Source organism: Mytilus galloprovincialis, chromosome 8 (assembly GCF_965363235.1).
Source record: "Mytilus galloprovincialis chromosome 8, xbMytGall1.hap1.1, whole genome shotgun sequence".
Classification (NCBI taxonomy): domain Eukaryota; kingdom Metazoa; phylum Mollusca; class Bivalvia; order Mytilida; family Mytilidae; genus Mytilus; species Mytilus galloprovincialis.
In genome coordinates, this window is record NC_134845.1 from 12,300,583 (window position 1) to 12,317,664 (window position 17,082).

Genomic DNA, 17,082 nt, shown 5'->3' on the forward strand with positions numbered 1-17,082 from the left:
AAACTCGGAATAGACAAAACCAAACATGTATCCCAATACACTCGGAAAAGACAACACATATCTATCCCAATACACTTTGAATAGAAAAGACCACTTATCTATTTTAATACACTCTGAATAGACAACACCAAACATCTATCTTAATACACTAGGAAAAGACAACACCAAACATCTACCCCCATACACTCGGAATAGACAACATCAAACATCTTTCCCAATAAACTCGGAATAGACAACGGCAAACATCTATCTGAAAACACTCGGAATAGACAACGACAAACATCTACCCCAATATACTCGGAATAGACAACACCAAACATATATCCCAATACACTCGGTAAGACAAGACCACTCATCTAACTTAATACACTCGGAATAAACAACACCAAACATCTATCCCAATACACTCGTAAAAGACAACACCAGTCATCTATCCAAATAAACTCGGAATAGACAACATCAAACATCTATCCCAATACACTCGGAATAGACAACATCAAACATCTATCCCAATACACTCGGAAAAGACAACACCAGTCATCTATCCAAATAAACTCGAAATAGACAACATCAAACATATATCCTCATACACTCGGAATAGACAACATCAAACATCTATCCCAATACACTCGGAATAGACAACGGCAAACATATATCCTCATACACTCGGTAAGACAAGACCACTCATCTATCTTATTAAACTCGGAGTAGTCAACGCAACTCATCTAACCCAAAACTCGGAATAGACAAAACCAAACATGAATCATTTAATAAAACATTACAAATGAATGTATTCTTATATGCGTTTTCCCTGTTACTTTCCGTTCACTAAAAATTGAAAAGTTTGAATGTACATGTATGTTAATTACATTTATCCACACAAACTCGACATAAAGAACACTACACATTTATCCCAATTAAATCGGAATAGAGAACATTATGCATCTATCCCAAATAAACTCGAAATAACAAAATACACCACTAATCTATCCCTATACACTCAGAATAGACAACGCCAAACATCTATCCCAAAACACTACGAATAGACAACACCAAACATATATCCGACAACACCACGCATCAATCTCAAGATCTTTCATCTATCCCAATACACTTGGAATAGACAACACCAAACATCTACCTTAATACACTCTGAAAAGACAACACCACACATCTATCCCAATATCATCAGAGAAGACAACACCAAACATCTATCCCAATATACTCGGAATAGACAATACCACTCATATATTTCAATATACTATGAATAGACAAGATTTCTCATCTATCCCAATACACTCGGAATAGACAACGACAAACATCTACCCCAATATACTCGGAATAGACAACACCAAACATATATCCCAATACACTCGGTAAGACAAGACCACTCATCTAACTTAATACACTCGGAATAAACAACACCAAACATCTATCCCAATACACTCGGAAAAGACAACAACACCAGTCATCTATCCAAATAAACTCGGAATAGACAACATCAAACATCTATCCCAATACACTCGGAATAGACAACATCAAACATCTATCCCAATACACTCGGAAAAGACAACACCAGTCATCTATCCAAATAAACTCGGAATAGACAACATCAAACATATATCCTCATACACTCGGAATAGACAACATCAAACATCTATCCCAATACACTCGGAATAGACAACGGCAAACATATATCCTCATACACTCAGTAAGACAAGACCACTCATCTATCTTATTAAACTCGGAGTAGTCAACGCAACTCATCTAACCCAAAACTCGGAATAGACAAAACCAAACATCTATCCTAATACACTCGGAATAGACAAGACCACTCACCTATCTCAATACACTCGGAAAAATCAACTCCACACATCTATTCCAATACACTAGGTATAGAAAAGACCACTTATCTATCTTAATACACTCTGAATAGACAACACCAAACATCTATCTTAATACATTCGGAATAGACAACACCAAACCTCTATCCCAATACACTAGGGAAAAAAAACACCTAAAATTTACCCCCATACACTCGGAATAGACAACTTCAAACATCTATCCCAATAAACTCGGATTAGACAACGGCACACATCTATCTGAATACACTCGGAATAGACAACGCCAAACATCTATCCATATACACTCGGAATATGCAAAACCACACATCTATCCCAATGAACTAGGAAAAGACAACACCAGTCATCTATCCCCATACACTCGGAATAGACAACGGCAAGCATATATCCCAATACACTTGGAATAGACAACACCACACAGCTATCCCAATACATTCAATTCAATTCTTTATTACTTCGAGCAAATGATGCTCATCAGTACAAATATAATATATATGCAAATACAATATATCATAAATAAATACATAAAACATACATAACTGATAAATGAATACATCCGAGAAGAATAATAATCTATATTAAGTATTGGTTATAACATGTCTGTTCTACGTTTAAATGCATGGAAAAGAAATTTACAAAGGTTACATATGTCTTTTACATTTTCTGTGCTCAACAACTGTAAAAGCTTAAATGACGATGGACGCTTATAATAATATGGCTTAATATACTGTCTCCTAATTGCATTATAACAATCACACTGTAAAATGAAATGAAACTCGTCTTCTATTGTATTTAAAGTACAGAGAGTGCATTTTCTTTCAGATCTATTAACACCGTGATATCGTCCTGTTTCAACAAATAAGTTATGTGAAGACAATCTTATTCTCGTTAGATACACTCTAAAATTCACATGTTTAGTAAGGTAAAATTGTAAACGAACATTATTTATACAGAATTGACAAGGATTTGTCTGTCACACTTATGTCTCGGGTTTTTAAATTATTTGAAATCTATTCGTCAGAAAATTATTTTAAAGAACTTGATTTGTCCGAGTAATTTTCGAAAATATATAAATTCACTTAAATTGGGAGGTCAGATTACTTTTATAAGAAAATTGATACATAGAAACTTGTAAATAAAGTGATCATGTCGACGTCTGTCTTAAGGGCATACGATACAGTTACAGGGGAGGTAATGACGTTGCTAACGTAAAATTTTATTTTCGCGACGTCAAACTGTGACATATCGGGAAAAGATGCATTTTCAGACTGATTTTTAGCATTCAAACTGATTTAATTCGAAAACGAGTGCATGGACCCCCATTTTTTAAACCGACATTTTGTTTCATTTTGCAGGGAGATTATGTGGACCAAATTTTATAAAACTGTAAATAGTGCAATTTTTTTAATTTTGATAAATATACAGCAAAAAATTACTGTTTTTTTTCTCAGTTCATGACCATTTGATAAATATGAGTTATTTCTGAACAAAAAAGGCATAAATTTTTAGAATACTTATAAAATACAGAAATTACAAATTATTTAACAAAAAACAATTTGTGTTTATCTTTTAAAACAAAAAAGTTATGTCTTTCTTTCTAAAGGGAAAATACGGCCACAAATCCAAATTTTGAGCAAATATATAAAATTTCGACCTCATTTAACTCAAAAAGTAGCACATGAAGGTATATTTTTTATTACATATTTGATTTAATCAGGTAAAAAATAGCCTATATGCAAATTTTCATCAACTTGTAAATACAGAATCAAAACTGTATCGTATGCCCTTAAAGATACTGATTTGCTATATATGACCCACCATATATATGACTAAAATGAGATAAAAGGAACAAACCGATAAGACCGTGACCACCTCACGATCAACATTTCAACCTAGGATCTTGATAAATCTATTCGTCATAAAGTTATCAGAGGTCGGGCTTAATGCAGTTTTTTTAAATCAATTTCCCATGAACTATAAAGATTAGTCCCTCAAACCTCTTTCAGTTTACAAGTTAGCTCATTTGTTTTGTAGAAAATCTATGATACAAGTAATAACCCATGTATTGAATGTACATAAACGATTTCAATGTAGAAACAATTTGAGGTTTTCTAATTTACAGTTTAGAAAAAAAATGTTATTGACTGTAACAGTTGATCAACAGGGAATTCTACAAAAAAAATTACATGGTTTATTTTATTTTTGAAATAACACATTATACATTTTGATGGTCAAAACAAAACAGAAGATGTGGTATGATTGACTATGAGATAACTCTCCAAAGAGATCAAATGACACAAAAATAAACAACTATAGGTGATCGTACAGCCTTCAACAAAGAGCAAAGCCAATACCGCAGTGTCAGCTATAAAAGGCCATGAAATGACAAATGTAGAACAATTAAAACGTGAAAACTAACAGCCAAATTTATGTACAAAAAACCAACGATTTTCTGTTCGTTCGCAAAATTTTGGGAAGCAGTTATAACCATGAAATCTTTAAAAGGCTTTAATTAATGTTGTAAGATGTTTCTACAAGTTAAATCATCAACTCCGTCTTTTTTATGTATGCTAAATTTTGAAGGTTTCCTCTCAAAATACAAATAAAGGCAATAGTTGTATCCTTCTTGACAAAAATTTTTGAAGGTAAAGTTCAAACTGACATCTATAATGATATTTATATGATTTATCAGTTCGTTCAATGTTGACTATAAATTGTCATGTCTATGAGTATCTAGAAGGTTTATTGGTTCAGCATAAATATGTAAAACACAAACTTTTAATATAGCAAGGGATGGTGGTGTAAATATAGTAGATCAAAGTGATATAAATGGGCTACATCCGGGCCAAGTCTAATACATGGCTAAGAACAGAGAGAAGTGGAGGCAGTTTTTTGTGGCCTTTTGTCCCATTGGGGATGAAGAGGATAAGTAAGTAAAGTAATATAAATCAATTTGAACAAAATTTGCAAAGCGAAATGGAAACCTTTTTTAGGGGTCAGCCAGTCAAAACTCAGTTGGACACCTGTCTAGCTAGAAAAGGGCCAAGTGCCGGTCTGACGTCTGTCGCATAGATGCTGATTTGTCGAATATGCGGTTTTTTTTTCTCAGGACAATCATCTAGAAATAAAGATATGCATGTCTGTATATTTAATCGCATTTAAAACAATTATGAAATTATTTTAAGAACTTATCAGGATGCGTGGTGTTAAAATTAAAAGAAAATTAAACTTTGATGAATGGATATATATGACATAAAGATAAGCTTAACCACACTTAATAACAGGAAGAGACTTAACACGGGTATGAACATCTCTATATAAATATGGTTTCTTAGATGTCTGGTGTATTATAAACGTTCATGTCTTAGGGGTAAGTACATTATAATTTACACATATATTATTCAATTTGATGTATAGTTCAAACGTAAAACGCAAAAGATTTTATTTCTTATTTTTTTTTTATTTAGGTAGAAGAAAAAGAATGCGTTTGACTATCCACGTTTTATTGAAATACCATCCCTTATATATCAAAGCTTACTTTTCAGATTTGTTCCAATACAAATCAAATGTTATACTTTACTGATCTGAGTATTTTCCGGTTTTGAGATTGTCCATTTAAGCAATATAAATAAAATATATATATATATATATATATATATATATATATATATATATATATATATATATATATATATATATATATATATATATATATATATATATATATTATAAATTTGAAATTAATATCTACAATTTATCGTGGTATTATTTACTATATAAACACCCAGATTTAATCTACAACAATAAGATCCGGATGCAGGCTGTTTTACAGTACATATACGAGTCTAAATTGAAAACTACGTTCAAACCTATGATTGCGTTGGATAAAACCCGCAATTTTTATACGTGTGCATGTAAAACAAATTTCGTTGTAGAAGGGTCTAAAAACAGCACAAACAACATTTTCCAAAAGACCAAAAAAGTGAAAAAGTATATTTAAACAAAACGCATTTGACTAACAGGTCGAACAACTGATGTTCTTTAACCCTGCTGACTGCCATTGGCGATTGCCAAATAAAAGTAACAAAATTGATCTTAATATAAATTTAATATTAAACACAAACAAAAATTAAATTGTGGCCACGATGTTATGCCACAAACATACGGTGTAAATAATTTTTTAGTACACCAGATTCGGATTTCGACAATAAATGTCTCTTCAGTGATGTTAGGGATCGAAACGGTATTTAGAAGGCCACATAAAAAGTACCCTCATTTTTAGATAGACTCTTGAATTTTAATATATATACAAAAACATATTTTGTCTCAAAATTAGCCGATCAATGTTAGATGTGCATGTATATATTTGCCAGTCTTAAAGACGTTTATGATGATTCACCCATAACAACATCAATTATAAAAGAACTATTAGAATTAAAAATTACTATAGCAATTACAATACTATACTGGTATTACATAGGTATTATATTCATGTGCAGTCGTGTATGTATTGGGTAAAGGTTATCTGTATTGGCCGAGGTCTTAGCAGGAGGCCAATACAGCTGATTGAGACTCACTGCGAATGTTCGAGGAGAAAACAGAATAAATATGAAAACACCAATTTTAAGTTTAGCTCTGCAATACCACCTTTCAACAAACAACGATGACAATTCCTATTATGTTCCGGTAACTTGTTCCGTGATGTAATAGACAGAGGGATAAAAACTATACATCTTACAAAGTACTTATAATAAGGCGTGTACGGTCCTTACTTTTTTAAGTATGTTTTTTTCATGGCACTCCGGCTTCCCCCACCAATAAAAAGCGGCGTTTATAAGTGCGTAAAAACACCAAAATTCCGAAAGGTTTAAAATATATATGGTACCATACTAATAATCATATATACAATGCATTTGGTTATACCGCTTGCTAAAATAATCTTTTTGCTATAAATCTAAGTGAGAAAAACATGTTTATTATCAATGATTATCTTTAAACTTAAAATGATGCAATTTTATTTCCATTTTATATTTCTATTTTATATATTTTCAGGAATTGAAGACAAATTAATTGAGGATCGTTTATAAATAAGTATAACAGAAAGTTTCATTATGCAGGTAAGGTGTTTATTTAATTTCTAGACGAGAAAAACACAACTATCTTTCTGATTGTTTTCTATCTAAATGAGACCAAGATTAAAGCTGCGGTAACACAGTTTAAAGCGCTGCGGTAACACAGTTTAAAGCGCTGCGGTAACACAGTTTAAAGCGCTGCGGTAACACAGTTTAAAGCTGCGGTAACACAGTTTAAAGTATTTTATACATTTACACTTACTATTTCCAAGTGTTTCACGTAGAAATCTGGATTACGTACATAAGAATTTGATAAAAGTTCGACGAGAGGTTCAAATAGTTAGTGAAGTTTTTTTTATGTACGTATATTCATTTATAATGGATTGACTTTGAAGTCTACAAAATAAAGTAAATCTTGACAGAAAATGAAATATAATACATATAATTGTTTTCGTCGTTTTTCTATCCATGAGACTAATTAATCTATTTTTTTTTTTTTTTCAAAGTACTTACCTATTACTGATATGTTTCAGCTCAAGTTTATGTTGCTGGCAGTCTGTGCTGTTTTACTCTGTATCAACTTTGTAAAAGGAAGTTCCAGTGATAGTGGCGACAGGAACGATGGTGGGAGTTTCGGAGTTAGGCAAAACGTTGGTGGCAGGTTCGGAGGGAGGCAGAACAGGGGTAGCAGCGATAGCAGCGACAGCAGTAATGGTGGTAAAAGCGGGAAACGACCAAACAAATGTTATTACCAGTGTGACTACGCCCTACACAAGTGTAAAAGTTATCAATGCAGACCCCTTTATCACAGCCAGGGATATTATTACTTCAAGCAATGTATCAATGATTGTCTATTTGTCAAAGAAAAATGTTATTTCTTTTGTAATGAGTACGGATTTTATCCAGGGGATAACCATCAATTCTAAGTCATTTCATAATCCAGCGATTTATAGTTAATATTCTCTTGTTTTTTTTTTTAATAAATTATTTAATAAAAACATATCAAATAGTGTATTCACTTTTACATGTGTTACTTTGGTAACATTGAACATTTTTATGCGGTACATGTACAATGACGATTTTTTTATTTGTTAACTTTTGAGTTGAAAATACCCTTTCATAAGAACTAATATGAAACATACACCCTACATTAAAAGACGCAATAAGCAAACAAATAAAGATCTACTTTTAGATCGACATCTCATCATATATGTTCCTCTTATTTGAATGAATGAAAACATTTTGGTAATATGTTAATGACGTAGACTTTACCAAATGAAGGTCATCGTACGGCCTCCAACAACGAGCATGATCCATACCACACAAAAAGGCATTAAACGTTCCGACTTGATAAAAACGAGATAACCAACTTTTTTACAAAGAAATAAACGAAAAGGCATTATGAATTATTGCAAGAAACGACAACATTTGATTAACAGGCCCCTGTCGTGACTTTAAGGTTCATGTGGACCCTATGGCTAAAATGGCCTTATTTTTACCTCAAAATCTACACTGAATACAGACAAACCTGTTCATCTGGAAAAGTTTTACTAAATAAACAATAATTAATTATTGTACATTTAATATTAATTCTATAAAAGTATAAAAAAAAAATGGTTTTCAAATCATTAGATTAATACATCATCAGATCATGTTTGATTAAAAAAATAGGATATTTATATGAAATATATCTACAATGTTCCGTTATTCATAAAACAAATGTAAATACCTAAATTTTGACTACTTTTCTCTGGAAAGATTTTAAATAAATATAGAAAAACTGCATACAATCTATATAAAAAAAAGTTTAAACTCATTTGCATACTACACTACACGAACTTGTTGATGGAGAGATGTCTTTGCAATTTTACTAGGGAAGTCCGAGGACATAAATACAACATTCTCTGCATTACTAAAGACTGCTAACACCCAACGGTAGATTCAACTGAAACCAACAACTTTATTTGTTGATAACGATGGCTGCTGTCTAGAATTTTGCCTGATAAGCACATTTAAAGTTGTTTTTTTCAAATACTATTCCCTTTTTTTTTTCTTCAAATTTTATAAGTTACATTGATTAGTAAAATTGAGAATGGAAATGGGGAATGTGCCAAAGAGACAACAACCCGACCATAGAAAAAAAAACAACAGCAGAAGGTCACCAACAGGTCTTCAATGTAGCGGAAAATTCCCGCACCCGGAGGCGTCCTTCAGCTGGCCCCTAAACAAATATATATTAGTTCAGTGATAATGAACGCCATACTAATTTCCAAATTGTACACAAGAAACTAAAATTAAAATAATACAAGACTAACAATAGTAACCTTTAATTAACTGCAGTTTGAAAACAAATTAATCATTAATAGTTATCCCACGATGACGCGGTGTGTCAGTGTAAGATCACCCCGATGGCCGGAGGCCAGAGGGTGATCTAACACTAACACACCAAGTCCTAGTGGGATAACTATTTTACATCCCAGCTGTTTTAGATTAGACGAAAAACCATTTACAATTCATAAAATCTAGTTAAGAACGCCACACAACCATTATAATATACTTTATACATTACTATATGATTTATACCCTTTTTTACCCCCGAACACGATGAGTAGATATCAAACAATGTCAACTCGCCCCACTGGCCAATCGGCCCAATCTATATCGCCACTTTATGAAAACTATCGCCCCACTCTTGTTTACCGACTCGCCCCACTTTTGAAAAAGTGTAAAATCAAACTGAACAATCACTGACAACTCACTTATTAACGAAAAGGGTTTAAACCCCACTGAATAAAGATCTGACAACTCGCCCCACTTATAAAAATATCTTTTTCCTTTAAGTATGTTAAATTACTGACAGTTTGTATCCAGTCGTCCTGGAGTAGTGGTTGTGTCGTGGCTTGATATGCTAAAGGTCTTGAGTTCGAATCCCAGCATATACACTGGATTTTTTTCAACGTGAATTTTGGTAGATAGTCTTTTCCGTATAATTGTATATTTAATTATTAGTTTTATAGTAGATTTGACATTCCCGCCAAAATGTTACAGAACAAAGGAAAGCATGCATAACAAAGAAACTCAAACTGGGGTGATCTGGTAGGGGTGATCCGGCTCAGATCACCCCTGTTAGAACAAAGGAGCTGGGATGTAACTATTAAAACAATTCCCATTTGTTCCACATTTAAACTTAAAATTGTCCCACAAACATATTCCCGATTGTCCCACAAAATTTCATTACCTTTTTACCTGTCAATTCAAAAAGTGGGACAATCGGGAAGACACTAAATTATCGATGACCATTTTAGCACAATATTTTTAACCCCATTTTATAATAAGTAAAGATTTTTAATAAAATCAAAAAAGCACAATATAAAAAAATATCATGTCCATTAATGAGCACTAGAATTATAAAAGGTAAATTCAAATGTTAAAAAACTTTAAAAGTTGATCACTTCTAGCATGGAATTTTTATCCTAGAGAACGTCCGTGATGGGCCCTGGATATTTTCTTTCTCTTTATCTTGTCTAAACTCTGGTGCACATTCGTATATAATAATTTGTATTTCTACAAATGTTGTTGTTTGCAATTTGATGATAGAATCAAGAAAAACATAAATAAACGGGACCATTATTAAACTGTTCTTTATTATGGACATGGAACGACTCTAGACCATCATTTGTTCGCTATGAATTACATTGATCTGTTCATGGCTTTGGTAAGGTTAATACTATTCAACCAAGTAAGTTTTCGCTACATTGGGCTATCGAAAATACAGGTGACCGGACTTATCCTGCGCTAAAATGGGCTCTAATGTCTGCGCTTAAATGTCCACTATTAGTTTAAAAATTTCCCCTAAAATGTCCTGCGCCTGTCAGTTGTTGTAATTTTTACCTGCTCTCATAAAAGGTTTATTATTGTCGAGTTGCAATTAAAAAAGTCGAGTTTCAATTGAAAAAAGTCGAGTTGCGAGTGAAGAAAGTTAAATAAGTCGAGATGCGTGTTATAAGTGTAAAATTGCGAGTTAAGAAAGTCTTAATTATTTCAAAGAATGAAGTATATCACTTGTAAATAAGAGCACGGCAATTTTATTTCTCATATTGCAGTTTTCTTTTGAAAATTGAATTTATCGCTTTTAACACCACTTTCAACACTACGCTGCATAATTGCAGCCCGGTTTTATATTAAATTAACTAAATGATTAAATGGCTATACTCTACGGAAGCGTATTAGGGACATAGTAAAAATAAAATTGGCATACTAGATGGCCAGGTGTTTGAAAATAATAAAATAGAATATTTTGTCTCTATAATACTGACATAAAAAAATAAAATGGATATGTTTGCGGCTTTGAACTTTATGATAAAGTCGTACATGTAGCTAATTTAGAACTTTGTTTCTAATCAATCGCTATTTGTTCCCGCGTAGATCATTTCTAAAGATTGTCAAAAACCAATGCAATATTCTGTAACAAGATATAAACTTTCACAAAATGAGGGTCTGAATGGGAGGGTCCTTCAATTCTTAATTATGTCAGAGCATTCATGTAGTTTTTGTATTCACCTTGCCCATTTTCTCGATTCTTTATATTTTAGCACCCCCATTATTACCTGTTTCTTTTATTTATGGGCTCTGTAACTCTTTTCTTTGTCTTTACTGCCCATTATTCTGCACAATTTGCCTATCATTCTCTCTTTTTGTAAACCCCTATCCAGACTGTCAAATATACCTTGATGTTTATTTGGAAAAATCACATTTCAGACATTTAAGATATATTCTTGGTGTAAATAAGAAAATGTGGTACGAGTGCCAATAATACAACTCTCTCATCCAAGTCACAATTTATGAAAGTAACCCATTAAAAGTCAAAATACGGTCTTCAACACAGAGCCTTCAGTTGGCTCACACCGAACAGCAAGACATGAAGGGCCCCAATATTAAAGACATGTGTAAAACCATTCAAACAGGAAAACTAACAGTCTAATCTATTATACAAAAAAAAAAGCGAGAAACGAGAAACCCTTATGAACCACATTAACAAACTACATCTACTTCCTGACTTAAAAAGGTGGCAAACAAATTCTGCGGGATTAAACGTTTTGATAGGTACCAACCTTCAGCCTTATCTGAAACAACATTGTAACATCACATACCTTCTTTATACAAAAAAGGATTTCATTATTTTCTTCTGTGACAATAGTTAATCTTCCATTGGTAACGATAACATGTTGCGCATGCAGACACTACACAACCAGGTAATATATCATGTGCCAAATTTTAAAACCAATACTAGGTTTAAAAATGTATCGCAAAACGACATGTTTTTTTTTCAATGACAGAAAATAGGGCAAGGCTATTGGGAAATCCTGTTATCTGTTGGACTTTTCCAAAATCCGGGTTCTTAAGCTTCATTCAGATAAAAACTTGCATGAGGGTTACATGTAGCTTGAGTAAAAATATCTGACTTTTCCAAAATCCGGGTTATTAAGCTTCATTCGGATAAAACTTGCATAAGGGTTACTTGATGCTACCAAATCAGGATATAGACTAGATTCCTAATATATTAAGTCTTAATATATTTTTTATTACACAAGACTTTCTAGACTATTACCGGTTTCTGTAACTTTTTCGGATACAAATTTAAATAGTCGTTATGAATTTCTTGTATAAATATCGTGCGCAAGGCGGAATTTATATAAACTCCAACTTGACGTCGAACGGTGAGTTTTGAGCAGTTACGACTATAATCATATCTCATTGTCGTTTACATTTAAATGAAACCATGTTTTAAGTTCTAATATCGGTTTCTGAATTTAAGATGAAAACTTTCGCTCTGTTGCCTTAAATATATGTATGTTTTTAAGTAGTTTTTACTAAATGATTTTCTAGAGAACATTGTTGCTTATATGTTTAACATTTTCAAAATTTAGCTTAATACTACAAGAATGACGAATTACATTGTTGTATACAATAATTTGTCTTGATGTAAATCTATGAACTTACAACCATGAATCTATCTATCTATATATATATATATAGTAGCATGGGTTCGAATCCCGACGATAGCAAATTTACAGATCTAACATTGTTGGGTTGATGTTTAGACGAGTTGTATATATATATATATAATATATATGAGTTTATTACATGTATCGTATTGCTTATAACCCTACTAATAAAAAGCTTAAGAATAAAGCCAGACTTACATTTTTGATACCATTGCCTATTTGACATAACAATGGTGTACTCATCCCTTCAACATGTATATGCGGTTTTGGAACTTTCAAATATTTTGGCCTCGAGCATCACTGAAGATTGATTTTTATTAAAATGTATATCTTTATAGAGTTTTAAAAGCATCAAACTTAACTTGTATGCTTATGTCTTAAAGTTTTTATGTCCAGAGTATAATATCCTCATTCCAATGTTGTAAATGTATTTCTGAAGTTGCACAATATTTTCTTTTTCAGATTATATCTAATTTAACTGGTGCAGTATTTTGATTAACAGTTAAACAATCGTAAAAAAATGAATGTAAGTATTTTATCATGATGTTTAATTAACAGATTTTGATTCTATGCAGTCGATACAATATAACAAGGTAAAACTAAGTTGATTCATACTCATAAATAGATATGAGTTATCATGCAGATTTATATACTGAATGTTTTTCATTAACTTTTTTTATAAAAATGAGGCCGTTAGTTTTCTCGTTTGAATTGTTTTACATTGTCATTTCGGGGTCTTTTATAGCTGACTATGCGGTGTGGGCCGTGCTCATTGTTGAAGGCCGTACTGTGACCTATAGTTGTTAATGTATGTGTCATTTTGGTCTCTTGTGGAGAGTTGTCTCATTGGCAATCATTCCACATCTTCTTTTTTATATGCATATAAAAAAACACCAACGTATCAAAAACAAAATCATATCTTTAAACTAGTTTAGAAAAATTGCAATCGTTCATTCTCAAAGATTTATATTTTTTCGCGTCATTAATAAAAACCCAGAGTAAAAAAGTTTCATAAGTTAAGTTAAGTTATTGATAAACGATACGTAGTCTATATAGAGCTGATATAAGAAATTTAACAAAAGACTTGGCCTTATTATTTCAAAAATAAAGTATAATTAAAACAATTTTGAGACTGAATGTAAACCTAGAAACAGATCAAAAGTTTCTCCGGCATGTGGCAACTATGGGTTAATATAAAAAAGATAAAGGCCTCAAATATTTTGGAAAAAAAGAAAAGAACCAAACTTATTTATCTTTTTTACACTTTCGTTTATTAGTCTTAACATTTATTTCTTGTCTTTGAAAATCAGAATAAAATCTAAACCAAAACATAAATTAAAAAAAAAAATGAATGAAATTTGAATTCTCAACGCAAATTTTCAAACAGATGATTTTAATTTTTAAATGTTTTTCTTATAATGGAACAGATTTTATCAAATATAACAGACCTTTTGTCGGAAAGGTTAGCCAGCCTGAAAATTATTCCTGTTTCTAAGTAGAGTACATCAGATCTTGATTGTATTTTCGTTTGGGAATATCATGTTTGATAAATCACATATAACTGTACTGTATTTTCAAACAGATGATTTTATTTTTCACATGTTTTTTCTTGTAATGAAACAGATTCTATCAAACAGATTCTATCAAATGAAACCTGCCTTTTATCGGAAAGATTAGCAAGCCTGGAAATTATCCCTGTTTCTAAGTAGCGTACACCTATTTCTGGGATAATGCATGATAAATCAAATAAAACTGTACTATATTTGTGAAGGCAAAACATGTTCAGTGGAATTCTTTTTATGTTTTTTTATTTATGTTTTCAGAAAAATCTACTTATGGTGCTAGGCGTTTTATTCACTGTATTGTTGTTTACCGGTTCAGGCGTAGAGGGTAATAAACCTCTAAACTATAACTTTAACAGATACAGGAGAGGCTATGGTAATAACTTCGGTGGCTATCGACGATATCGCTACGGCTATAATCGTGGTTATCGTGGTTTCCGTCGTAACCGTTATGGAAGAAGATATTTTCATGGATAGATAGACATGAGAAAATTTCTTGAAAAATTGAGTTATTCATAAAAACAATTTGTATAGCAAAAACATTTTGTTTTTCATTAAGCTTTACTGTAAACAATATATTTATTAAAAAAAGTGTAAAGTGTTGTCACTTCTAAACTTGAAGCACACTGTAGACCTTTGTTGTGCCGTTATTTTGCTTACGTTTACCTCGTGTATTGATGTATGTGATGCTTAGATTATGCATAAGCATTGAAAAGTCTTACAAGTTAAATCATTTGTATTGTTCAATTTCTAGACCTGTACATAATATAAACAAAAGTTATATTTAGTGTTATTCATGCTATGGAACGCAATCTTTAATGATAATAAAACAAAATTGACACAGTTATTATTAATACTGTGATTCAACGATGCAAGAAAATTTAAAGTTAGATAACATGTAAAAAACAAAATGTCTACATGGCCCAATTCGGCATGTATTTCTTAATTTTCCTATTACCTAAAATGCCCTTGATTGAGTTCTGATAATGTGGGTATCAGTGTCAAAATACGCTATTCCGATACAAACCAATAACTGAAGCTCAACATAGTATTCAACTATAGAGGTCACCATATATATAATCTTCAACTATAGAGGTCACCATATAATCTTCAACTGTAGAGGTCAACATATGATCTTCAACTATAGTAGTCACCATATGGTCTTCAACTGTAGTGGTCAACAAAATTATGGTCTTCAACTATAGTGGTCACCATATAATCTTCAACTGTAGTGGTCAACATATGGTCTTCAACTGTAGTGGTTACCATATTATCTTCAACTGTAGAGGTCAACATATGATCTTCAACTATAGTGGTCACCATATGGTCTTCAACTGTAGTGGTCAACAAAATTATGGTCTTCAACTCTAGTGGTCACCATATAATCTTCAACTGTAGTGGTCAACATATGGTCTTCAACTATAGTGGTCACCATATGGTCTTCAACTATAGTGGTCACCATATAATCTTCAACTGTAGAGGTCAACATATGGTTTTCAACAACAGACAAGCAAATTTAAATACCGTATGTCACACCCTTAATTTTCTATAAGCAGGTCATGGAAACAGTTTAATGAATATCATATTCTTGCAGCGACACCATATTTCGTTGAAAGCAGAAAAGCATAGAATATTATTCATTAATATACCTATACAAACAAAGACAAGGTTTCAGACAAGAGACCGGCAAATTACCGGGCTAATGAAGGCCAATACGTTTAAGAAAACAAATTATTCGGAAAAAATACGCAAAGGTCAAGCAAAGTAAATACTAGATCCTTTGAAGGAAACAATTGATGGATAGAAAATCAAAAGATATTATAACAAAATAATGATAGCATAATGTAGGTTGTTAGGTTTTCTCAGTTTTTGGTGTTTGTTTTTTGGTTGCTGTCTTATTTACGTATACCAACATTTTACATTCATATTTATGACGGTTTATGAATTTGCCATAAAAAATCTAGATTGCATCAATTCATACTGATATTCTTAAAATGGATCCATGTATGCAAAATAAAATGGGATCAACATTACAGTATCATTTATAAGAACAATTCAATATTTTATTTTTTCCTCAACATTTATAAAACAATATCAATTAACAAAATGTGCATTTAGCGAATCAAATGTGACCATTAAGTGTTTACATTTCTGTAGTTGCCTGTGGTCATATACCAAATAGCGTTTTTGGTTAATAGGTTTTTTTTGAAATCACAAATCTCGAATAAGTTGAATTTTGAATTTAGGATTTCCTGCTATTCGATTTAAAAAAAAACAACACCAACAACCTATGCAAGGTTCGTATGTATACAAAGATTTTGTTAGAGAATATCCGTTGATTTCTAATCAATGTGTTTTTCCATATTGTTTAAAGATTTTATCTAAATACCTTCTTAATACAAAAGTATTTTATTATTTTCCGCCAGGAATTTCGTTTTCATACCATACGCCATGTATCAAAACTAATATTGTGTGTTTATACGCCATGTATGAAAACTAATAGTGTGTGTTTATACGCCATGTATCTAAACTAATATTGTGTGTTTATACGCCATGTATCAAAACTAATATTGTGTGTTTA

At 31.9% G+C, this 17,082-nt stretch overlaps 2 long non-coding RNA genes across 2 annotated transcripts; both read left to right on the forward strand.

The window, feature by feature from the left end:
- The first annotated feature begins 5,161 nt into the window (after positions 1–5,161).
- On the forward strand, positions 5,162–7,946 carry LOC143043119 (uncharacterized). Its single transcript, XR_012968203.1, has 3 exons — positions 5,162–5,232; positions 6,915–6,979; positions 7,468–7,946. It is a non-coding gene; the product is annotated as an uncharacterized LOC143043119 (long non-coding RNA).
- Positions 7,947–13,400: 5,454 nt separating this feature from the next.
- Positions 13,401–15,282, forward strand: LOC143043120 (uncharacterized). The gene is made up of 2 exons (XR_012968204.1): positions 13,401–13,465; positions 14,763–15,282. It is a non-coding gene; the product is annotated as an uncharacterized LOC143043120 (long non-coding RNA).
- Positions 15,283–17,082: the final 1,800 nt, after the last annotated feature.